The following is a 22,016-nucleotide window of genomic DNA, read 5'->3' on the forward strand; positions in this document are numbered from 1 at the left end:
CCCGACTAGGGGTCCCTTGCTCCAGTACTTTCATTATCAGAACACTAATAAACTCGGACTACCTTATTTTCCTCTGCTGTTCCTTTCAAAAATACTAATCAAGATGCTTTCTTCTCCTGCATTTACTAATCGCAACTTACCGATCCATTCTTCAATAGACATTCAAGGTCACCCTCCAACTTTCCCATAGGAGCCTTGGTGACATAGTGGTTAGGTGTTGGGCTGTTAACTGCAAGGTCAGCAGTTTAAAATCCCTGGCCTCTCCATGGGAGAAAGATGGGGCTATCTATTCTCATAAGGTGTTTCAGTCTTGCACACTCACAGGGGCCGTTCTACCCTGTTCTATAGGGTCTGCACCAACTCAATGGCAGGGTTTGTTTCGAATTTGTGCAATTTTTCCTCCATCCACCTCTGGTGTCCTGTACATCCTGCACATTGTACTTCCATTTATGCCAAATGTGAATTTCTATCAAAGTTCTGTTGAGCATACTCATATCCTTACTTGAGATTGCTATCCATGTGAGCCTCGCTGTGCGTGCGCGCGCGTGTGTGCACACCCACCTGTGCGTGTGTGTAGGAAGCGGATAGTACATGCCTGACAGTGTGGAGATGCTTGGAAGGAACACCTCTGATGAGATCCGAACAATGAAAAGAACTAGTGTATACATTGCTTTCCCTCCTGCTCATTCCTTCCCCTAGGGATTATTCAGATGGATACTGTTCCATAAGCCTGCCTTGAATACATCTTCTGTATCCACATATTGGCTTAAAATTATTTGTTTAATAATATTTTATTCCGTTTTAGGTGAAAGTTCACAGAGCAGATCAAGTTCCCATTGACAACAACTTGTATACAAATTGTCTTGTGATTTTGGTTTTAAATATATATATATATAAACATATAAATTATTATTATATCTAAATATATATTACTATTGATGGGGAGTTAATACATATACCATATCATTCCATAGTTCCATCATATCAAGTAGCATTGTACAATTGTTATCACAATCAGTCTCCAAACATTCTGTTCCTAAAGCAATGATCACCAAGCATTCCCTTTTCTTTCTTTGCTGACTCTTGTTGCCCTGGGATTCCCCCTTCTTATGGCATTTTCAATCACTGCAGATGTATGCCAAATGTGGACACTAAATAAGAAAGACCATAAAGGAATTGCTGCATTTCAATTATACTTTTGGCAAAAACTAGTGACTGCCAGAAGAAAGAACAAAACTGCTTTCGAAGAGTACTCTTTAGAAACGAGGATGGCGAGGTTGGTCTCGTACTCTGGACATACTATGAGGGAGGGACCAGACCCAGGAGGAGAAGAACATCATGCTTGTTTCAGCAGAGAGTTGGCGGAAAAGAGGAAGACCCTCTGGGAGGTGAATTGATAGAGCGACTACAACAAGGGGCTCAAACAACACAACTGTGTTCTGTCCTGTGGTTCAGCATAGTAGCCAATGTGGCAGAGCAACAGCATCATAAAGCCTTACCATGTAACGTTTGTCTCAGCTTCCGTTTCTAGGGTACTCGGCTTACGGCAGTCTAAATGCTTCAGTTTCTTCGACTGTAGAATGAGGATGGACAGCAATAGCAGTAACTTCATAAAGTTGTCATGATTGAATGAGCTAAGGGTAAGCTCTTTGAATAACACCTAACATAAAATAAGCCTTACAGATTGTTGACAATTATTATCCATCTCTGATTTCCAGACACCTCTTATAGTCCCTCAGACATGGAAGGTAATCAATACATTTTGTTCAAATGAATGAGTGATGAAGGTACCTCGCTTTAGTGACATCTGGATGACAAATGAGTTAATTCAGAAAGGAATATCACACCAAATATTACATGGAAAAGATTGATTTATCTTTTGTGGATAGATAAACATGAGCACCAAGAACAACACAAAGAAAACAGAGCAAGATTTGCATAGAAGTTGTATACCTGGCCTCATGTGTAACTGTTACCTATTCCTTCAGTAAGCACTGGACTACGAATGTCAGGTCCGCAGTACAAACCCATCTGTCCCTCCACGGGAGAAGGACGGGGATATCTACTTCACTATGGGTTTACCGCTTCCAAAATCCCACATAGAATCAGTATAAGTCAGAGTCAACGTGCTGGGAGTGGTTATGATTTTTGATCTGGGAAGCAGTCCCTGGGTGGCACAAACGTTAAGTGCCGGACTACTAAATTAAAGGAAGAGGGCACAAGCCCACCCCACCCCGAGGGAGGGCCTGCTGATCTGCTTTATGTGCCTTAAAATCCCACCGAGTGCAGTACTCCTCCGCACCCATGAAGTCATCTAAGTCAGAATCAACTACAGCAGCTAACAGTGGCAGCAACCATATTGAATGCGGCAGTAAATATCACAAGGTAACAAAGATGAATAAGACATTATCTTTAATTTGAGAAAAATGCACTTTGGAGTCATAGGGGCTGATGTGAACAGAGAACAGGTGCTTGGTGATTATCAGATGACGACAATTATGGCATGAAAACGATGGCAGAAATCTTGCAGCGCAGCGGGGCAAGATCACCGAGGAAGGCGAGTTCATAAAGACAGGGCAGCAAGAGATGGGCAGGTTAGATCGGGTCATCAGGATGCCGATTTACAGAGTAAGTGGGATAGCCAGAAAAGGTGAACGTTCATGGAGGACAGTAGGGAAAGTTATTTTCTGCCATTCAGCCCAAGACCAAATGGCACAACCTGGTGCACTTAGACCCTACCACCGGAACATAAAGTTCTGCTCAGGATAAAAGGAGATGGCGTTGCTGAGGGGGCTGGTCCGAGTCATGTCAGGAATAGCCTGTGGGCCACCTTATTAGAAGCTGAGCATCGGTTCTGACTCCTGGACACCCAAATGTGTCAGAGCAGAACAGCACTCCAACGAGCTTTCGGTGGTGGATTTCACAGAAGTAGATTGGCAAGCCTTTCTTCTGGGGCAGCTCTGGGTAGACCTGAACCTCTAACCTTGCAGTTAGCATCTGAGTGTACTAGCTAGCCCTTTGAGCCTCTGTGGATACTTTGGCCATCTTAAACCAAAAACCAAACCAGATGCCATTAACTTGATGGTGACTGATAGACACACTATAGAACACTGAGAACACTGTCGTATAGACTTCCCAAGACTCAGTCCTAGGCACACTGCCCTAGGCAGAGTAGCTGGTGGGTTTGGGCCACCAACCTTTCAAATGGTAGCTAAGCACTTAACCATTGAGCCACCAGGGTTCCTTAGGTCATCTGAGGGTACTCCACATTTATTATTTGGGGTCCTAGGGATCCCCTGCTGAAACTCACCAGGGGGTGAAGTGGACAGATAAAGAGAGATCCCTTTGGTGGCTGAGGAGTTAGGATTTGAGGACAAGGCGAGGGAAGGAACCAAGTGAAAAACCTCGTACAGCAACAGAGTGAGAGATAGGTGGCCAGTCCCGGAGTGGTGGTTCTAGTAGGACGGTGTGCCCGTGTGAGGGGCCAATCTGGTAAATACTCAATGTGAAAAGGAGAAGCTCCAAGCTGAAGTTCACTCAGACCGTCCCTAGACACCCCTCTCCCCACCCCGCAGGGTCCCCTATAGTTCAGGATGCAAATGACACCTTCCTAAAAATTCCAAAGGGAGAGTCACCAACAGGCACTCTAAACACACAGCAGATGCGTCTGCTCAGCATCCTCAGAGTTCAGGCTGAAGCCTAGAGAGCGAGACCCTGCAGCAACCTAAAATCTGGGTCTCAGCCAATGGCTTTGTTAAGCATTATGTCATCCACAATAGACGCTGTGCTGCGAAGGGCTCAGGGAGCGGATAGTATGGAATTAAGAGGCTCCTCAGATAAAGGGCAAGCAAGAGGCAAAGTCAGGATTAAAATCCAGGTTTGTTTGATCAAAGTCCAGATCCTTCTTGTGCCCCCTCTTTCATTTACAGTGGCACGCAGACAGAGTTTTAACTTCAGAGCAGATTCTTCAGAGTAATTATCAAGTATATTCTCAGTATGTCCATCTGATCCTCAGAACCAGTTTCTTTCTCTTCCCACCCCCATCTCGTTAGCACCTTGGATTTTCAACTGGAACCTTAACCATGTTACTTGCCTTATCAGATTCCTGGCTCTCTGAGGTGTAATTGTTAAATTGGTTGAAGACAGAAAGACTGGGGAATGGTTTTTGCGTTGTTGGTACGGTGCCACCGGGCCTCTCCCTGGAGTTCAGTTCAAAGGAAACTTGATTCAGGGCTGGGGAGAGAACAGCTGATTTATTGCACTGTTGGCTCCTCTCCCTCTCCCTCTGAAATCCCAGGTGTGCCACAGCACAGTAGGGCTTGCTGGGAAATGAAGTCTTTGATGGTGTGCTCTCCCTGCTGTGAACACTCATGACTTCAAAGAAGGCATCCTGCCACGCCAGGGCCTTCCGTGGAAAATCTGACTGCAGGATAATTAGGAAGGAGACTCGAGTTTAGGCTAGTGTGTCTAGCACACCCCTTCCTCTGCCCAGTGGAAAGCACAGTTTGGGGAAGGGAGAGACAAAGCTTTTGAAGAACAGGAGTGCCTCTTCAGAATGACCCGCTCTGACGCAGGCAGACAGAAGAAGCAGCAAAGGTATCCAGAAAGAACGAGTCTTGCCCAGGGTTTACTGGTCAATGGTCAAACTTTAAATAATTAAGCCCGACCTCTCTTCTGAAAATCATCTCCCTGCCATGTGCTTTGGTGCCTGCTTCCTAGAGCACAGGCCATCCATGTCCCCGGGCATCATCTAGCACTCCTGTGTGCCAGAAGCTCTTGCTTCCCACTCATTCTAGAATGTACACATCACCACAGCCCTTTGGGGGAGAGACGATGACTATCCCTGGGACGTTAGGGCACAGGAGCTTAAGTAATGTGCCCAAGGGCTTAGTTAGTAAGCGGCAGAGCTAGGATTGGGACAGAGGTGATCCCACCTGCAGAGTCTGAACCCTTACGGCTTAGCCTGGCTTAGCCTGAGTTCCTCACCTAGTCAAGCGTCCTTTAAAATGGATTAACTCTCACCAGATGGTTGTGAGACTGAAACACGGTGGCCTGCTAAGTACATCTGGCATAGAAGAGGCTCTGAGTAGGAATGACATTACAAATCGCATAAAAATATTTTTTCTTCTTACCCTATCATAACATAACCTGCGTTAGCACATGTCTTATAATGCCTGAAATCTTACAGGGAGCAATGACAGCGTTGCATTGCACACCTACTATGGGGAAGCTAATTTTCCCTCGTGAAGGACGTCACAATGAGGCAAATGCTCCAAAGGCCATGATCAGTCTATGGATAGAAACAACACGTGGCATAGCATGGCAGTTGCCAGGAGTCGCAAGCTGAGGCAACGTGAAGGAGGGAAGAAGGGAGCACTGACTTCTAACTGGGGTCTTGGAGAAGGCTATCTGGGGCAGCAGATATTGGAACTGAGCTTTTAAAAATGCATAGAATCAATCAGCAGGAGCACTAAAAGAACTGGAAAGAAGGTATGAGACATGACATCCCTCACTGACCTATAGCCCTACAGGGGACAACACTGTAGACACAGAGTGGGAATTCCGCCCAATGTGATCCCACCCCACAGAGACAAAACATGAAGGGCGTGGAACAGAAACAGCAAGGGGAACAGAGCAACAAAATCTCCAGGGAATACCAAAAATTGACTTTGGGGCCAGGGCTTGGCACGCCAACAGACTGGACTGGAAAATATTCCTAAAGGCAAACAAACAGTCCTTGGACTAACTACAAGCTTTTCTTTCTTGTGTTTTTGTCATTGGTTTGTTGTTGCTGTTTTGTTTTATTTTGTTGCTTGGTTTGGCTATGTCTTTTTTTTGTGAATGTTATTATCTCTGCAGGTCTGTCTAAATAAGATAGGCTGGATGAACAATCTGGAGGAAAAAACAATGGGACTGACAGTTCCTGGGGGGACATGGGAGAGGGGGAGGTGGGGGGAAAAAGTAGTGGTGTTAACACACCCAGGGACAAGGGAACAACAAGTGATCCAAATTGGTGGTGAGGTGGGTGTAGGAGGTCTGGTAGGGCATGATCAAGGGTAAGGTAAGCAAGAAGAATTACTGAAACCCAAATAAAGACTGAACATGATAGTAGGACAAGAGGAAAGTAAAAGGAAATATAGGAAAGAGCTGGGAGGCAAAGGGCATTTATAGAGGCCTAAATAAAGGCATGTACATATGTAAATATATTTATATATGAGGATGGGGAAATAGATCTATGTGTATCTATGTATAAATTTAGTACTAAGGCAGCAGAAGGACATTGGGCCTCCACTCAAGTACTCCCTCGATGCAAGAATACTTCTTTCTATTAAACTGACATTCTATGATGCTCACCTTCCCGACATACTTGCTGAAGACTAATTGGGTGAATAAGTAAATGTGGTGAAGAAATCTGATGGTGCCCGGCTATTAAAAGATATCGCATCTGGGGTCTTACTAGTATGAAGGTAAACAAGCGGCCATCTAGCTCAGAAGAAACAAATCCCACATAGAAGAAGCACACCAGCCGGTGTGATTACGAGGTCCCAAAGGGGTCAGTTATCAGGCATCATCAGAACAAAAAAAATCATATCATTGTGTGCTCACCTCCCTGATATGATCGCTGAAGACAAATGGGTGCATAAGCAAATGTGGCGAAGAAAACCGATGGTGTCCAGCTATCAAAAGATATAGCATCGGGGGTCTTAAAGGCTGGAAGGCAAACAAGCAGCCATCTAGCTCAGAAACAACAAAGCCCACATGGAAGAAGCACACCAGTCTGTGCTATCATAAGGTGTTGAAGGGATCAGGTATCATCAGAAGAAAAAAATCATATCATTGCTAATGAGGAGGAATGTGGAGTAGAGACCTAAAGCCCATCTGTAGGCAACTGGACAATTCCTTATGGAAGGGTCGTGGGGAGGAGATGAGCCAGTCAGGGTGCAATGTAGCAAGATGAAACATACAACTTACCTCTCGTTCCTAAATGCCTCTGCCCCCCCCCCCCAAGTATCATGATCCCAATTTTACCCTAAAAATCTGGCTAGACCAGAGGATGTACACTGGTACAGATAGGAACTGGAAACATGGGAAATCCAGGGCAGATGATCCCTTCAGAACCAGTGATGCGAGTGGCGATACTGGGAGGGTAGAGGGAGGGTGGGTTGGAAAAGGGTAACCGATTACAAGGATCTACATGTGACCTCCTTCCTGGGGGATGTTCAACAGAAAAGGGGTTAAAGGGAGATGTCGGACAGGGCAAGATATGACAAAATATTAATTTATAAATTATCAAGGGTTCATGAAGGAGAGGGAGCGGGGAGGGAAGGAAAAAAATGAGGAGCTGGTGCCAGGGGCTTAGGTGGAGAGCAAATGTTTTGAGAATGATGAGGGCAATGAATGTACAAATGTGCTTCACAAAATTGATGTATGTATGGATTGTGGTAAGAGTTGTATGAGCCTCTCATAAAATGATTAACAACAAAAAAAGAATAATCCAGACATAAACCATATCGCCTTCACAGGATTGGCTCAAGGGTCAGACTTTACGCAGTGCAGGCCTGTTTCCAACTCCACCTAACAGTTTCCCCAGACCGACTGCAACTGAATGGTCTTTTCAAAATAGAAATGGCCAGAAGTTACCTGGAACTAGGGAGACATTTCATCTCCCCAGGAGATTACTGGAGGGAATAAAAATTTTAATGAAAGACATATTGAGGAAACAAAGGTTTGAAATAGGGAGTGAAGAGCGAGCGATTCATGGACATATAAGGAAAAGGGAAGTGTAGGAAGGAAAACATCTTAAGGATAACAGAAAAACTAATAAAACATGGATACTTTCCCACAGTTTGATAAATAAATGGAAACCAACGTGCGTGCATAGTGAGCCTGGGCAGACTCAAGAGTAAGATAGAGATGTGCAGCTGACTAATGCTAACTGAAAGTGACTACCGACTCCGCCACTTTGAGTAGGCAAGTACTCAGCATGGCCTGGTCCAGGGCGTTGCTTTTCAAACACTGGTTACTGTTTAGTCCACTTGAACTCATGGAGATCCCAGGAGTGTTGGAGTAGAACTATGCTCCTTAGGGATTCCAGGGTTGGCCTTCCAAAACCTGTGCTTTTGAAGTCAATCATAAGGCACGACTCGGTAGACCAGAACCAGTGAGTTTTCAATGAGCTTGTACATTTGGGTAAACTTGTGTATACATTATCATGAGGATCTTCTGACTAATCCTGAGCAACTGGGGAAAATACTATGTAGTCCTGGGTGTTGAGTCTTTGATTGCGTGTGTCCAACATTGTTTTTAAAATCCCCATACATGTATTTTTCTCCTTTTTATAAATGTTTTAATAATATTAAATTCCATTTTAGTAAAAGGGAAAATCCAGACATACCAGTTGTGGAGGTGGGGGGGGGGGGGAAGAAGGAAGGGCCCAAGGAAAATGTGTGTGTGTGTGCGTGTGTGCGTGTGTGCGTGTGCGTGTGTGTGTGTGTGTGTGTGTCAGGGGGGGAGAAGAGAAGTAAAAGGTAAATTAAGTCAAGAAGTTTGGGAGCAAGAGTCTGGAATTAAATGCTGGAGAGCCTTATCAGGAGCCTGTCCTGAGAGGCCACGTGGTGGTCATACTGGTCTCCAGGCATGGCACCGAGAGCCTGGGCCTGGAGCCAGACTGCTGGAATCATTCCAGAGATTTCTTGTCCTACTATGTGCTCTTGGGCAAGTCATTAGGCCATGCTTCTCATTTGTGAAATATGACCAAACACTTACACAAATACCCATAAGGCATTTAGAAAGAGCTCCAGTCCCATAGAAAGCAATCAACACACACGACCTGTGCATGGGTTGCATAGTGCATTGTGTCTTGTGCTGCTAACCACAAGGATGAGCAGTTTGGGCTCCACCAGTCACTCCGGGGGGCGGGGAGGGAAGATGGGACTTTCTGCACCTGTAAAGCATTCTTTCCTACAAGATCCTTATAAATCAAGATGGACTCAGTGGCAGAGGGTTTTTAGTTTATTATTGGCTACAAGAGGTAACAGATATAAAGCATGTAGTCCCTGCACAATAAAGCAAGCCCATGACTGGCCTCCTTCCCTTCCTTACAGAGGCCTTACCATTTCTTAGTTGCCATTGGGCTGTTACCAACTCATAGCAGCCACTAGCTGTAATCATTATGGAATCAGATTGCTAGGTTTTCTCCCACATAGTCACTAGATGGATTTGAACTGCCAACCTTTTGGAGAGCAACCAAGTGCTTAACTGTTGCACTACCAGGGCTCCCATATAGACTATGGAGAACCTGAAATATTTCTCCAGATGTATTTCATCATTGTCTGAAGCTGCCTCAATAGAGGCAGTCCACTCTTCTGGGTTTCAACACCACCTTTTCTCCACAGGCCTCTTTCAAAGTGAAAATGCTTCTTGACCTGAAAGGAAAACTCCCGGAGTCCCGGGCAGTGGAGAGAACACTATTACACCAGCTCAATCCCCCACAGTGGGGCAATCAAGAACCCGCAGGGGGAGCTTCATCCAACTCCTGCCCCAGAGGTGAGAAAGCATAGCGGGTAAGGAAAACACGGGAAAGGAGGGGGCTCTTGCCACCTGAAGAGGAGCTTTCCCTGAGAGCTAAGGGCATGCACTCCAATCACCTGCCCAGACAGGATCCCAACCACGGCCTTGGCCATGAGTGTGGCATACGGGCACGTTGTCAAGCTTCTTTGTGGCCATTTCCCTCATCTCTGAAAAGGGATATAGCTTCATGGTGGTCAGAGGAACACAGCTCTCAGAAAGGTACCAGCACAGAGTGAATGCCCAGGAAACCTCAGCTGTCACTAGTCCGTGACCTTTCTGGTTGAGTCAGAGGCCATAGAGGGCCTCAACCCTAGAGCTCCTTATAATCCTGGTATGTATCTAACTGAGATCAGGTTATGCGGCCAGGAGGAAGGGATGGCCACTGGCCTAAGAGCCAGAGGCTGGCATAAAGAATGTAAAAGAAATTCCTCAGCAGCTTTGAGCACTTTAGGAAAAGCAGATGGCCCCCCACTCAAGTACTCCTTCAATACAAGAACACTTGGTTCTATTAAACTGTCATTCCATGATGATCTCCTTCCCGACACCATTGCTGAAGACAAAGCGGGTGCATAAGCAAATGTGGTGAAGAAAGCTGATGGTGCCCGATTATCAAAAGATATAGCACCCGGGGTCTTAAAGGTTTGAAGATAAGCAAGTGGCCATCTAGCTGAGAAGCAACAAAGCCCACATGGAAGAAGAACACCAGCCTGTGTGATGATGAGGTATCGATGGGATCAGGTAATAGGCAACAAAGAACAAAATATCATATCATATAAATGAGGGGGAGTGCAGAGTGGGGAATCAAAGCCCACCTGTACGCAACTGGACATCCCTTTACAGAAGGGTATCAGGGAAGAGATTAGCCAGCCAGTCAGGGTGCAGCATAGCACCATTGAAACATATAACTTTCCTCTAGTTCTTTAATGCTTCCTTCTCCCCCACTATCATGATCCCAATTCTACCTTACAAATCCGACTAGACCAGTTGATGTACACTGGTATGAATAGGAACAAGAAACACAGGGAAGCCAGGACAGATGAACCCCTTAGAACCAGTTGTGGGAGTGGCCATACCGAGAGGGTGGAGGGAAGGTGGGGTAGAAAGGGGGAACCAATCAGAAGGATCTACATATAACCCCCTCCCTGGGTGACAGACAACAGAAAAGTGGATGAAGTGAGATGTCGGACAATGTAAGACATGACCGAATAAAAATAATTTGTAAATTATCAAGGGTTCATGGTGAGGGGGGGTTAAGGAGGGAGGGGAAAAATGAGGCGCTGATACCAAGGGCTCAAGTAGAAAGCAAATGTCTTGAGAATGATGATGGCAACAAATGTACAAATGTGCTTCACACAATGGATCTATGTATGGATTGTGATAAGAGTTGTATGAGCCCCCAATAAAATGATTTTAAAATAAAATAATTAATTAAAAAGGAGACAGGTGGATATGAAGACAAGAAAGCAATGGTCTCTTAGAGTCAGTGGGGGCTCATTCACACGAGGGCGGACCGAGCTAAGCTCATGGTCATTTTTTATGACATCTGTAGGTTGGCATTTCAGAGGCTGGCATTGAAGTTGTTGCTCTTGATCTTAACAAGGTATTCCTTTACTAGATTTGAAAATATATTGAGCACCTCTGGGTCAAGCACTTGACAAAAATCATTTATATGGATGGGATGGAGATATGTGTGGCGAATCACTGTACATTTACATGAATCCCTGCATGGTCGGACAAGTATGATCAACAAGTTTCAATTAAGAGGTCAAGGCCAGCGTGCAGGAAGGTCTCTGACTCGGGCAAGACTGGGCTGTGTCCTATATTTAACAATTTCATCAGTGACTTGGCGAAGGTCACTGAAAGCACACTCATTATATTTTCAGGAAATATGAAGAAGAGAAAGCTAAGACGTAGGCTACCAGAAAATCAAAAGATATCAATGGGATTCAAGTTACAATTGTATGGGGATTTACATAGCACCTGCAATTAGGGCAAACAATCGACTGCATTCTACAATATACTTTCTCTTTGACAGCAGTCCTGGGGAGCGGTGGGGGGTGGCTCTTCAGCTGACCACAAACTCGATATAAGCCAACGACAGGACCTTTCTTGTCAAAACTGCTAACAGAAGCACAGCTTAGATTCCATTAACAGGAAATCCAGGGGAGACATGGGCCTATTATCTTCTATGAGTGATTTGATCAGTCCGAGGCAGCAGAGCCTTAAATGAATAACGACAAACTAGCAGTTTTCAGAAGCGTTAACAGCATCTTTAAGAAATCTTGCCTCTAATCTAGCAAAATCATTGAGAAAACAAGATATCTTCAGAGAAGGTTTTGTGGACTAATCATCTATTCACAATTATCTAAGCAATGATTAACCTGTAGCTCATGTATGGTGATTCTAGTTATTCATGGACATCTAGCCCATGCTCTGTACTACATGAACACAGACTTCTGATCCATGTGAAGATATCATGTATGTTAGTAGTCTCTGCATAGATTTGTTGTTATCGAGTTGATTCCAACTCAGAGTGGCCTCATAGACAGAGTAGAAATGTCCTGGAGGACAGGCTGCCAAGTTGTTCTCCTGCACAGAGGCTGATGGGGTCGAAACATCAACCTTGTGGTGAGCAACGAAGCACCCAGCCACTGTCCTACCAGGGCTCCTATTTTGAAGAAGAAAAAAAAACCATGCCTTGTATTGTTCCACATGACAGAGCTGGCCAAACAGGTAGAAGTTGCAGAAAAACGCATTTGGCTCAACTTGAAAAAGACCAAAGAGTCCAAGTTACAACAATGGCATGAGCTGCCTTTTAAAATAATGTAGCCTCAGGCCTTCGGAGTGTTGAAACAGTAACTGGGTGGCCATCTGTTAGGAAGGCTGGAGGAGGGATTCCTACACCAGGTGGCAGCTTGGATGGTACAACCTAGATGTGGGCTTCCAACTCCTGAGTGGCTAGAATTGTCAGTGATTTAGTTGATGTTCTTCCTCCCACTTCTTGAAAACAAGAAAATATTCTTCCTCCCACTTCCTACTCTTCAGAGGGAGCCTAAGGATTCATTTAGGTACAGAAAACACAGGTCTGTGTAAGTTCTACCCAAACTGCCCCTAAACTTGGTAACACTTGGAAGATGATCGCTACCCTTCCTCTTAGTCATTGTACTAGTAGAACCGCAGAAGGATGAGAATATTCCTGCATCTAGTTAGCAGATTTTTATCAAGTTCTTGATATGTGCCCTGCAGTGCCTTAGGGTAAGACAGTGCAATGATGGATAGAAAATCTCATCTCTGCCCTCTTAAATCTGCATTCAAGAGGTGGGTTATTCTATATTCAGCTGGCCAAGTTGGCATCAACATCACATTATGTGTCGGAAGTTCACAAAACATAAAAAGTACTAATGCAAAATATATTCTCACCTTCAGTGACTGTATGTTGATCCGGGGAAGCATATTTTATTAAGGTTTTCTCAATAATCCTCACAACAACTCTATGGCATAGATATGATTAGACTTACTTTTAACTAGTGAGGAAAGTGAGGCTCAAAAAATTTATAGCACCAATCTCAAAACACAGCACTTTGGGATGTGAAGCCTGGCTTGTTGGGGTCTGTGCTCTTCAGAAAGTGCTCTTCTGCCTGCGACAGTGATGAACATATGGGCAGGTAAACAGTAGCCCTCTCAGAAGTAGTATGTCCACAACCTCCAAATGGCTGTTAACCAAGATATTCAGTGACATTAACAACATCCAAAGCTATATGGGAAGAAAGACATCCAACCATGCCCCACAAGGTGCCATCATCTCTCTAAACCAAGTCTTGAAGAAATGACCCTATCCTTCAAATGGGAAGATGGTACTGCATTGGACCCACTGTTGAAGGGCTAGACTATTACCCACAGCAAGAGTCAGCTGTTGTCTTCTTAGTCTCCTACATCTGCAGCAGTAAAAGGGTGAATGCAATCCCTGGATAGGGTCCATGTTGATGGCTATGCTGTACCCCCTATTACAAATGAGCCACCTTGACTTGAATCCATGGTCATAATCTCACATTAATCTCAAGCACTGAGATACTCAGAGAGACCCTCCTCTACAGAGACCAGTCTGGAAGCCCCAGAATATGTCTAACAGAAGTGAAGTGGCTTTCTTTAAAGCCAAACCAAACAAAAACCTGTGTTGGTGTAGTGACCAATGACATTCATTCTGTAGGGTGACTTGATCAGTCATGGGCAACATAGTCTTAAGTGGCACTTACTACAGTTGGGCCTCTCTACTGACTCACCACCCTCCCCAAGACTCCACAGGGTTTTGAAAGAGATTGTTGAATCAAGCAACACATATGTAAGTATTTCACTCTAAGGGGGGAAATTGCTATAAAGCATGTAATCAGATTCCCAGTAACCCATTCATAGGACTGTGTTAATGGATTGCTCCTAGTTCACCTGTAAGAAAGAGTAGAAGTCTTTATTTCTATTCACATAAACCTAAAAATGTGGACAGACAAAAAAACGAAAGGATCGATTCTCTGATTGTGTCTATGAGTCTCTTGGTGTCTCAGCAATATTTAGCAATGGAAGACTGACCACATTGAGAAATCTACAGTTGAGAGGCACTGCGTGTGACGGGGGCCATGGTGGAGTGATTAAAGTGCAACATTATGAACGCTTACAGTGTAGAGGAAAGAACAATTTGTATAGATGTCTGCTATTGATACCTTTGGTCAACTACTAACCAAGCATGTCTCATTTTTTCCCATCTGTACAGTAGAGACAACCTCATAGTGCTGAAGTGCGAATGAAACTAGTCGGTACATGTAAAGTACTTAGAAGAGTGGCTGTATACTACAAGGACTGGGTAAACGTCGGCAGTTATGGCTATATGGCACATTGGTGCTCCAGGAGCACAGTTGTTAAATGATTCTAAATCAACTTGAAGATGTATGAACGTCTCAGGGTGGGAACCAACTTGTCAATCAGGTCACAGCCTGATGGTGCCTTGTTGGGGTGTGGTCTTCTCATCAGGAGGACCCTGGGAACCTCCTTCTCTCCCTAGAACTCTGTCCTTCTGCTTGCTGGGACTCTGGTGGTCACCCTGTGAGTTTCTGGAGCCCTGCCATGTTTCTACCAACTTTGAATCCACAAGACTCTGCACCTACCAGCCTGTGATCCCCTGCATTCTGCATCATTGTATGTGGCTGTATGAGTAGGAAGCGGGACTTAGGGACTAATACCAGATTTAAGGACTTGAGTTGGACAGGTCTGGGATGCTTTCTTGATATATAACTGCTTCTTGATATAAAGATTTTCTTATACATATATGGGTGTCACTGAATTTGTTTCTCTCATGAACCCCATCATACACAAGTGGTAAAATTCTCACAATCTATGCAGCAGGCCTGAGTTTGTTTCCAACCAAGGCACTTAACACACACCCACTACCCATACATCAGGAGGCTTGCCTGCTCCTATGACGCTAAACAAGTTCCAGCAGTTTCAGACTAAGCTAGTCTAGGAAGAAAGGACTTGCAATCTGTGGAAACATAAGCCAAGGGAAGCCCTGTGGATCACTGCAGTTTGGCATACCCCCAATTATGGGGATAGTGAGGATCAGGTAGCCTTTGAGTACATTCAGGGCTCTCTTCTGAGTCAGGAGGCAATTCAGTGAGAGTTACTAAAAGGAACATTATCACTCTTATTCTCTCCACCGCATCACGACCACGCCTGCAGGCAGTATGGAGGCAATGCTATGAACTTCAGGCACACAACGTGCTGCGTTTTAAGGGCAATATGCCCACTCAGCTCCAGGTAACCTTTCTTCAATGTGTGATATGTTCCCACCTGTGACCTCTCAGCCGGCCTCCTCTCCTGGAGCCTTTTTTTTGTGTCAGGAGGGGAGAGCTGTGGTTCGGATAGCCCCACGGAAGCCCCCACCCCAAAGGCTAAGTGTGGAGAGCAGCACCGGGGCTCCCACAGCCCTCTCGGCCTGCCCCCCTCCCTTCACAGTCCTCAGCAGCTGAGACACTATACATGCAACCGCTCTCTGCCAAAGGCTAACACCTTCGGCAAGCGCTTGGACTGACTGACACTTCTCACGCCAATAGTGCTGCTCTCTGCGTGGAAAACCTCATGGAAAGGTTAATAAACTGGGAAACAGGAGCATAAGAGAAGGAGAACATGATTTCAACTATTGAGTGGAGTTGTGATTTGGTGAAAAGAGCCTACGTGTTGAATTCCAACACTTCTGTTCACCAACTGCTCTGTGACTTGGGCCAACTGCTTAACCTGAAATAATACTATACACATTTCTCACCGCATGGACATTTATATAATATATATCTGTATTATTATTTTATCCCCCCTCACACAAATGCACACATGCAAATATATATATGTGTGTGTGTATATATAATGTTTTTAAAAATATTTTTAAAACGGGGATAAAGTAACAAGAGAGATAAAATCAATGGCAAGTAGGGTATAGAATGCTTGATGGGGTTGATCAAGTACAAGGTAGTCAAGAGGAATTACTGACAGCCAAATGAAGGTCAAACATGATAATGGGACAGGAGGAAAGTAAGAGGAAATAGAGGAAAAAACTAAGAGGCAAAAGACATTTATAGGCATGTGTACATGTAAATATATTTATAACACTAGGGCTATAGGTCTATGTACATAAATTTTATGCTAAGTATTTAGATAGCAGATGGACATTGAGCCTCTACTCAAGTACTCTCTCAATGCAAGAACACTTTCTTCTAATAATCTTGCATTCTGTGATGTTCACCTTCCCGACACAGTCGTTGAAGACAAAAAGTGTGCATAAGCAAATGTGAAGAAAGCTGATGGTTCCCAGCTATCAGAAGAGATACCATTTGGGGTCTTAAAAGCTTGAAGATAAACAAGCAGTCATGTAGCTGAGAAGCAACAAAGCCCACGTGGAAGAAGCCTGTGTGATCATGAGGTCGATGCGATCAGGTATCAGGCATCAAATACCCAAAACAAAAAATCATATCGATGTGAATGAGGGGGTGGTGGAGACCCAAAGCCCATCTGTAGACAGTTGGTCATCCCCCCACAGAAGGGTGGCAAGGAAGAGAGGAGCCAGCCAGGGTGCAGTATAGCACAGGTGAAACATACAACTTTTGTTAGACAGTTTAACTTAGTGAATGGGGCATCCATTATGCATGTTCAGAGGTTCAAGCTCCCAGCCAAGAAGGAGTGGTACACTGCGAATGCTTAGAGGTTCAGGCTTCTGGCCAGGAAGGGGAGGTACACCTGGGTGGGCACTGCACCTGGATTGGCCCACCTAGGCCAAGTAAATTCAGTTTAGCCAATGGAGTCGGCCAGGGTTGTCCACCACGCCTCCCAAGAACAAATTGAAAAAGGCAGGAGCTTGGAGCCGACCGCATGACTTTCTGAGCAGCTTATAGGGAGGCTGCAAGGGGTGAGGGGCCCTGGGGTACCTGTGTAAACCTGAAACTTCTTCTAACAATCATAAAACTCACTTGGATTGCAAACCAGGCTTCGGTGTGAATTATTTCTCGTGTGGAGCCAAGGACCGAGGTATATCTCTCCCTGAGAGATCTAACATTTTCCTCTAGTTCTCAATGCTTCCTCCCCACCCTTGACTTTCACCTTACAAATCTAGCTAGACCAGAGCATGTACATCAGTATAGATAAGAACTCCCAACACAGGGAATCCAGGACAGACAAACCCCACAGGATCAGTAATGAGAGTAGCAATACCAGGAGGGTAAGGGGCAGGTGGGGGGAGAAAGGGGAAACTGATCACAATGATCTACATATAACCCCTTTCCAGGGGGATGGACAACAGAAAAGTGGATGAAGGGAGACATCAGTCAGTGTAAGATATGACAAAATAATACCAATATTATAAATTATCAAAGGTTCATGTTGGAGGGAGGATGAGGGAGGGAGGGGGAACAAGAAGCTGATACCAAGGGTTCAAATAGAAAGAAAATGTTTTGAAAATGATGATGGCAACAAATGTACAAATGGGCTTGACACAATGGATGGATGGAAGGGTTGTCGATAAGACGATAAGGGTTGTGATATATGTATGCCCGCACTGCCATGGGGTTGATTCCAACTCTCAACAACAACACGCAGGGTCTCAGGGCTGTAAGTTTTTAATGGTACAGATAGCTTCATTTCCCCCCCTCAAAGTGGCTTGTGAGTTGGCGTCCCCAGCCTTTCAGTTAGCAGTCCAGTACTTATCCAATGGTCCCCCAAGGGCATGCCTTCTAGCCATCTATTTGCATACATACATATATGTATACATAGATCCACACAACACCTGCCCACATCCTTCACACATATATGTAGAGGAAAGCAGGCGCTATAACAGAACCATGCCATTTTTGTTCTGCACAGGTAAATTCTGCCTCGGTAAACAAGTCAGTGTGAACACTGTCCAGGGGGTGGCTCTTCCAGGGATTTGGCATTTTTTTGAATGCTCTGTTGTTGTTGTTGTTGTTGTTTTTCCCTACATTTTCTATCAGTTACAGGAATATCTTTTGTAAAAAGAAAAATATGATCAATTAAAACCTTAAGTTCAGTGACAGAATGGTTACTCTCCAATTTCTGTATCTATAAAAATCTAGGGAAAATAATTATAGCAGGGGTGCTTGGAACAAGATATCAAAGTCTTCATCTAGGACAGTGGTTCTCAAGCTTCGTCATGCTGCAGCCCTGTAGGACAGTTCCTCATGTTGTGGTGACCCCCCACCCCAACCATCAAATTATTTTTGTTGCTACTTTATAACTGTCATTTTGCTACTGTTATGAATCAGGTGACCCCTGTGAAAGGGTTGTTTGACCCCCAAAGGGGTCATGACCCACAGGTTGAGAACGGCTGCTCTAGGAGGAAAAGGGGTTCTCAAAATTACTTTCCCTGGATCATGTTTTGCACAGATACTGTAGGTGTAACAAGCATCTCGAACTTATCAGCTCTTATGAATTACTGTTCATGGGATTTCTATGGGTCTATGTTTTGAAAAGCTGCTGGCACTAGGCTCAGCAGATACAGAAAGCAGTAGCTGTTGTCCAGGCGAGTCTGGCCGCTGATGCTCCCACAAGGTCGGAGTAGCACTGGGCTCCGTAGGGTATTCCACGGCTGCTTTACTCAAGTAGATCTCCCTAGTACCTTCTTCCCAGGGACCATGGGGAGACTCGAACCTCCAGCCTTCAGGTTTACAGCTCAGCAATTAAACCATGTAGTCCACTCAAGAGATTCCAGCCCCAAAGGCAGTACAAACTTTGTAGGTGACAGTTATTACTTAGCATTACACTACACAAGGGGCTCTGCGGACTCTCCAGTGGCGTTGAGTTGCATCCTCTGCTGACTGGGAGGGCCCTGGTGGGTATTCAGATGGCCTTTGCTCCCACAATGACAAGCATGTCAACAGCAGAGGATTCAGACCTGACTGCTAGACCTCAAGTCACTTTCTCCCTTCCTCTCCAAGCAGCTTCAAATGGAGGCTTCTGAAAAGTGAGATGGCTCTTTCGTCTCGGCCGCCGACATGCCCTCCAGACTGAGGGAGACTCGGAAACTGAGGGGCCACGTGAGCCATGGCCACGGCCGCATCGGGAAGCTCCCAGGAGGTCGGGGTAATGCTGGTGGCTTGCATCATCACAGGGTCAACTTCGACAAATACCATCCAGGTGACTTTGGAAAAGTCGGCATGCAACATTACCGCTTGAAGAGGAACCAGAAGTTCTGCCCAACAGTGAACCTCACTAAATTGTGGACCTTGGTCAGTGAGCGGAGCAGGGTCAATGCTGCCAAAAGTAAGACTGGAGCTGCTCCCGTCACGGATGTGGTGCGGTCAGGCTGCGACAGAGTTCTGGGGAAGGTAAGCTTCCAAAGCAGCCTGCCATTGGGCAGGCCAAATTCTTCAGCAGAAGAGCTAAGGAGAAGAGTCAGGGTATTGGTGGTGGGGGGTGAGGGAGGGACTGTGTCCTGGTGGCTTAAAGTTACGTGGAGGTTTAATTAAAAGTTAAAAATGGCTTTTCAAAAAAAATAAAAAGGAAAAAGGAAAGTGAGATGATTCGAAGACCGTTTGGAGGGAAGAAAGTTCCACAAAGACACGTTTAGAGCTTCCTTATCTTCCCGCCGCCTCCCCAAAGTTCGTGATTGTTAAAGGAGCGTGTGCTCACTCCGAATCTATGGAAGAGAACAAACATGCGCCCAGTCTCGTAAGGAAGAGTAACTGGACGCAGAGTAAAAAGAAATCGGGAGGAACCATGCCAAGGTGGTAATGGGCGCTTTCTCTGGACGTGAACTAACGTGTCAACTCCCTTCTGTTGCTGTGACAGAGAAGACAGATGAGTAGCCAGGACCTCCCAGTCCAGGAGAAGCAGTGTTCTCCACCATGGCCGCTGAAGGTCTCGTGAACCTTCCTAGAGGAACAAGTGCCTTCAGGAGAACATATAAATTCAAGACACTCTCTGGAAAGCAGAGGCAAGACATAAAACATTCATTTTTATAAAATTGAAACAATTTATCTTCCATTCTTGAGCAGATGGGAGGGTAAATGGAGGTTGATTTTGTTTTCACCCTGGCGGTCATGCTGGAGGGAACAGAGTGTTCCCTCCCCCAGCCCCCTTTGAAATAAGCCTCTGGGTGCAGAGACTGGAGGAAGCCGAGAGCAGGACGCGGCTGTGGTGGTGGTGAGGGCGCCCCTCCAAGGGCGGCAGGACCGTTGGTGAACGGCAGGCCCTTGTCACAGAGTGGGAATGAGGATGAGCCCTGTTCAGCCCTGGAGGGGGGTGGCGGGCAATAAGGGGTGTAGAGAAGCAGCTGAAAGACTGAGAAATGTCCACCCTCCTGTCAACAACCAATCCTGCTTTCACAGGTTACATAGTGTGTCCTTTTTTAAGGCCCAAAATACAATAAAGCTTGACCTCTAGCTATGTGACCTTGGGCAAGGCACTGCAGCTCTCCTGTCCTCGGTAAAACACAAGGATTCGTTTAGCGTGCCCTGGGTCACTAGTTTACAAGTGTGCGCCCATTTTCCTGGGAAGCGGACAGTGCACCTGGCAAGAGCCTGCCCACCCAAGGGTTCTGGAGACCCCATATCTTGCCTAGAAAAGTCTTCTGCATGGTGTTGTAGAATCAGTTAGGGGAGCGTGCCCAATGGATCGAGTCTGGGCCCTCTCCCAGGCCTACACAAATAAAACTCTCCGGGATACAAGTCACAAAGCAGGGCTACCAATAAGCTGCCCAGGTGACTCTGGAAGTAGCTGGCATGGACTAGTATCTGGAAGTCACGAACGAGGGCATGCTTTGTTCTTGTCTCGTCCAATGTAATCACGAAGGTTGCCTCTAGCGGGAGAGCAGAGGACATCCCTGGCCGGCACGAGCTCAGTGCAAGCCTTGTGTCCATCTGGGTGAATGTGCCCTTTGGCCCCAGCGTTTGCTGGCCGGCGCAAGCAGGGGCTGCCTGCCTCTCAGCTGGGTACCTCTCTGCGACCTACTGAAAGCATCACTACACTCCAGCGACTGGGCACATGCCGTGTCCTCCCTTGAGCAGGGCTCTGAGGACAAGGCGCGAATTTTACCATAGTAACCAGGGGACATGATGCCACCAAGCCTGTCTGCGGGGGTCCTCGGCCCTAAGAGCACTCTCGTTCCTCTGCCGAGGGGCACTGCCTGGGCTAGATTCAGGGAGCTGCGATGTCTCTGGAAGGGCAGGACCTGGGAGCTTTTCATTTAATTCAACACACCTCCTTCACTGGCTTTAATGCTGGAATGGGTGGGGGTGACACGAGCTACAACATCACTGACCCGGGAGAAGGGGAGGAAAAGAAGAGACAGACACGTGGCCAAATAAATAACAGAGGGGCTTCAAAAAGCTGTGGAACGATTTCCTTATCTGTCCATTCGGTTTCCCACTGGCTTTCTGAAGCCCCCTTGTACATTAGAAAAAGTGTCAGAAATAGGGATTAGAAGAAGCAGGAGGCGCGGAGAGTGAGAGACAGACACACAGGGAAAGGGAGGGCAACAAGAGAATTAATGGGGGGATAATTGTATTTGGTTGGCATGGCGTGGCAGGAGCTGGGCACAGACGACCAAGTCTGGGCTGCAGGGCAGGGCAGGAGGGCGCCCAGAGATAACGGAGCAGAGGCAGCCGGGACGGCAAGTCTCGGATAAGGACTTGGGGAAGGGCCAAGGTGCATCAGAGACAGGGAAACAGCGCAGGGGTGAACGGCAAGGTGAGAGCCAGATGATGAGCTAGAAAGGAGCAAAGGAAAAGTCTGGAAAAGTCATCGTGCAGGCAAGACGTCTGACTCTGAACTTGTTGTTTCAGTACCTCAGGCCAAGCCTCACGTATTCTCCTGCAGCTTAGGCCACAGGAGGCGCCACGAGGCCGTGGTTCAGGACTCCATTGACTACTGAGCACTCTCGTGGGAGAGAGATGTGGAGT

At 46.0% G+C, this 22,016-nt stretch overlaps 1 protein-coding gene and 1 pseudogene across 1 annotated transcript in view; one reads left to right on the plus strand and one right to left on the minus strand.

Annotated features, from left to right (window-relative positions):
* ASTN1 (astrotactin 1) overlaps nucleotides 1-22,016 on the minus strand; it is a 316,698-nt gene that overhangs the window by 91,149 nt on the left and 203,533 nt on the right. The gene's annotated exons all lie outside the window — the stretch shown is intronic.
* On the plus strand, nucleotides 19,110-19,534 carry LOC142429436 (large ribosomal subunit protein uL15 pseudogene; annotated as a pseudogene).

Source organism: Tenrec ecaudatus, chromosome 1, assembly GCF_050624435.1.
Source record: "Tenrec ecaudatus isolate mTenEca1 chromosome 1, mTenEca1.hap1, whole genome shotgun sequence".
Taxonomy (NCBI): Eukaryota; Metazoa; Chordata; class Mammalia; order Afrosoricida; family Tenrecidae; genus Tenrec; species Tenrec ecaudatus.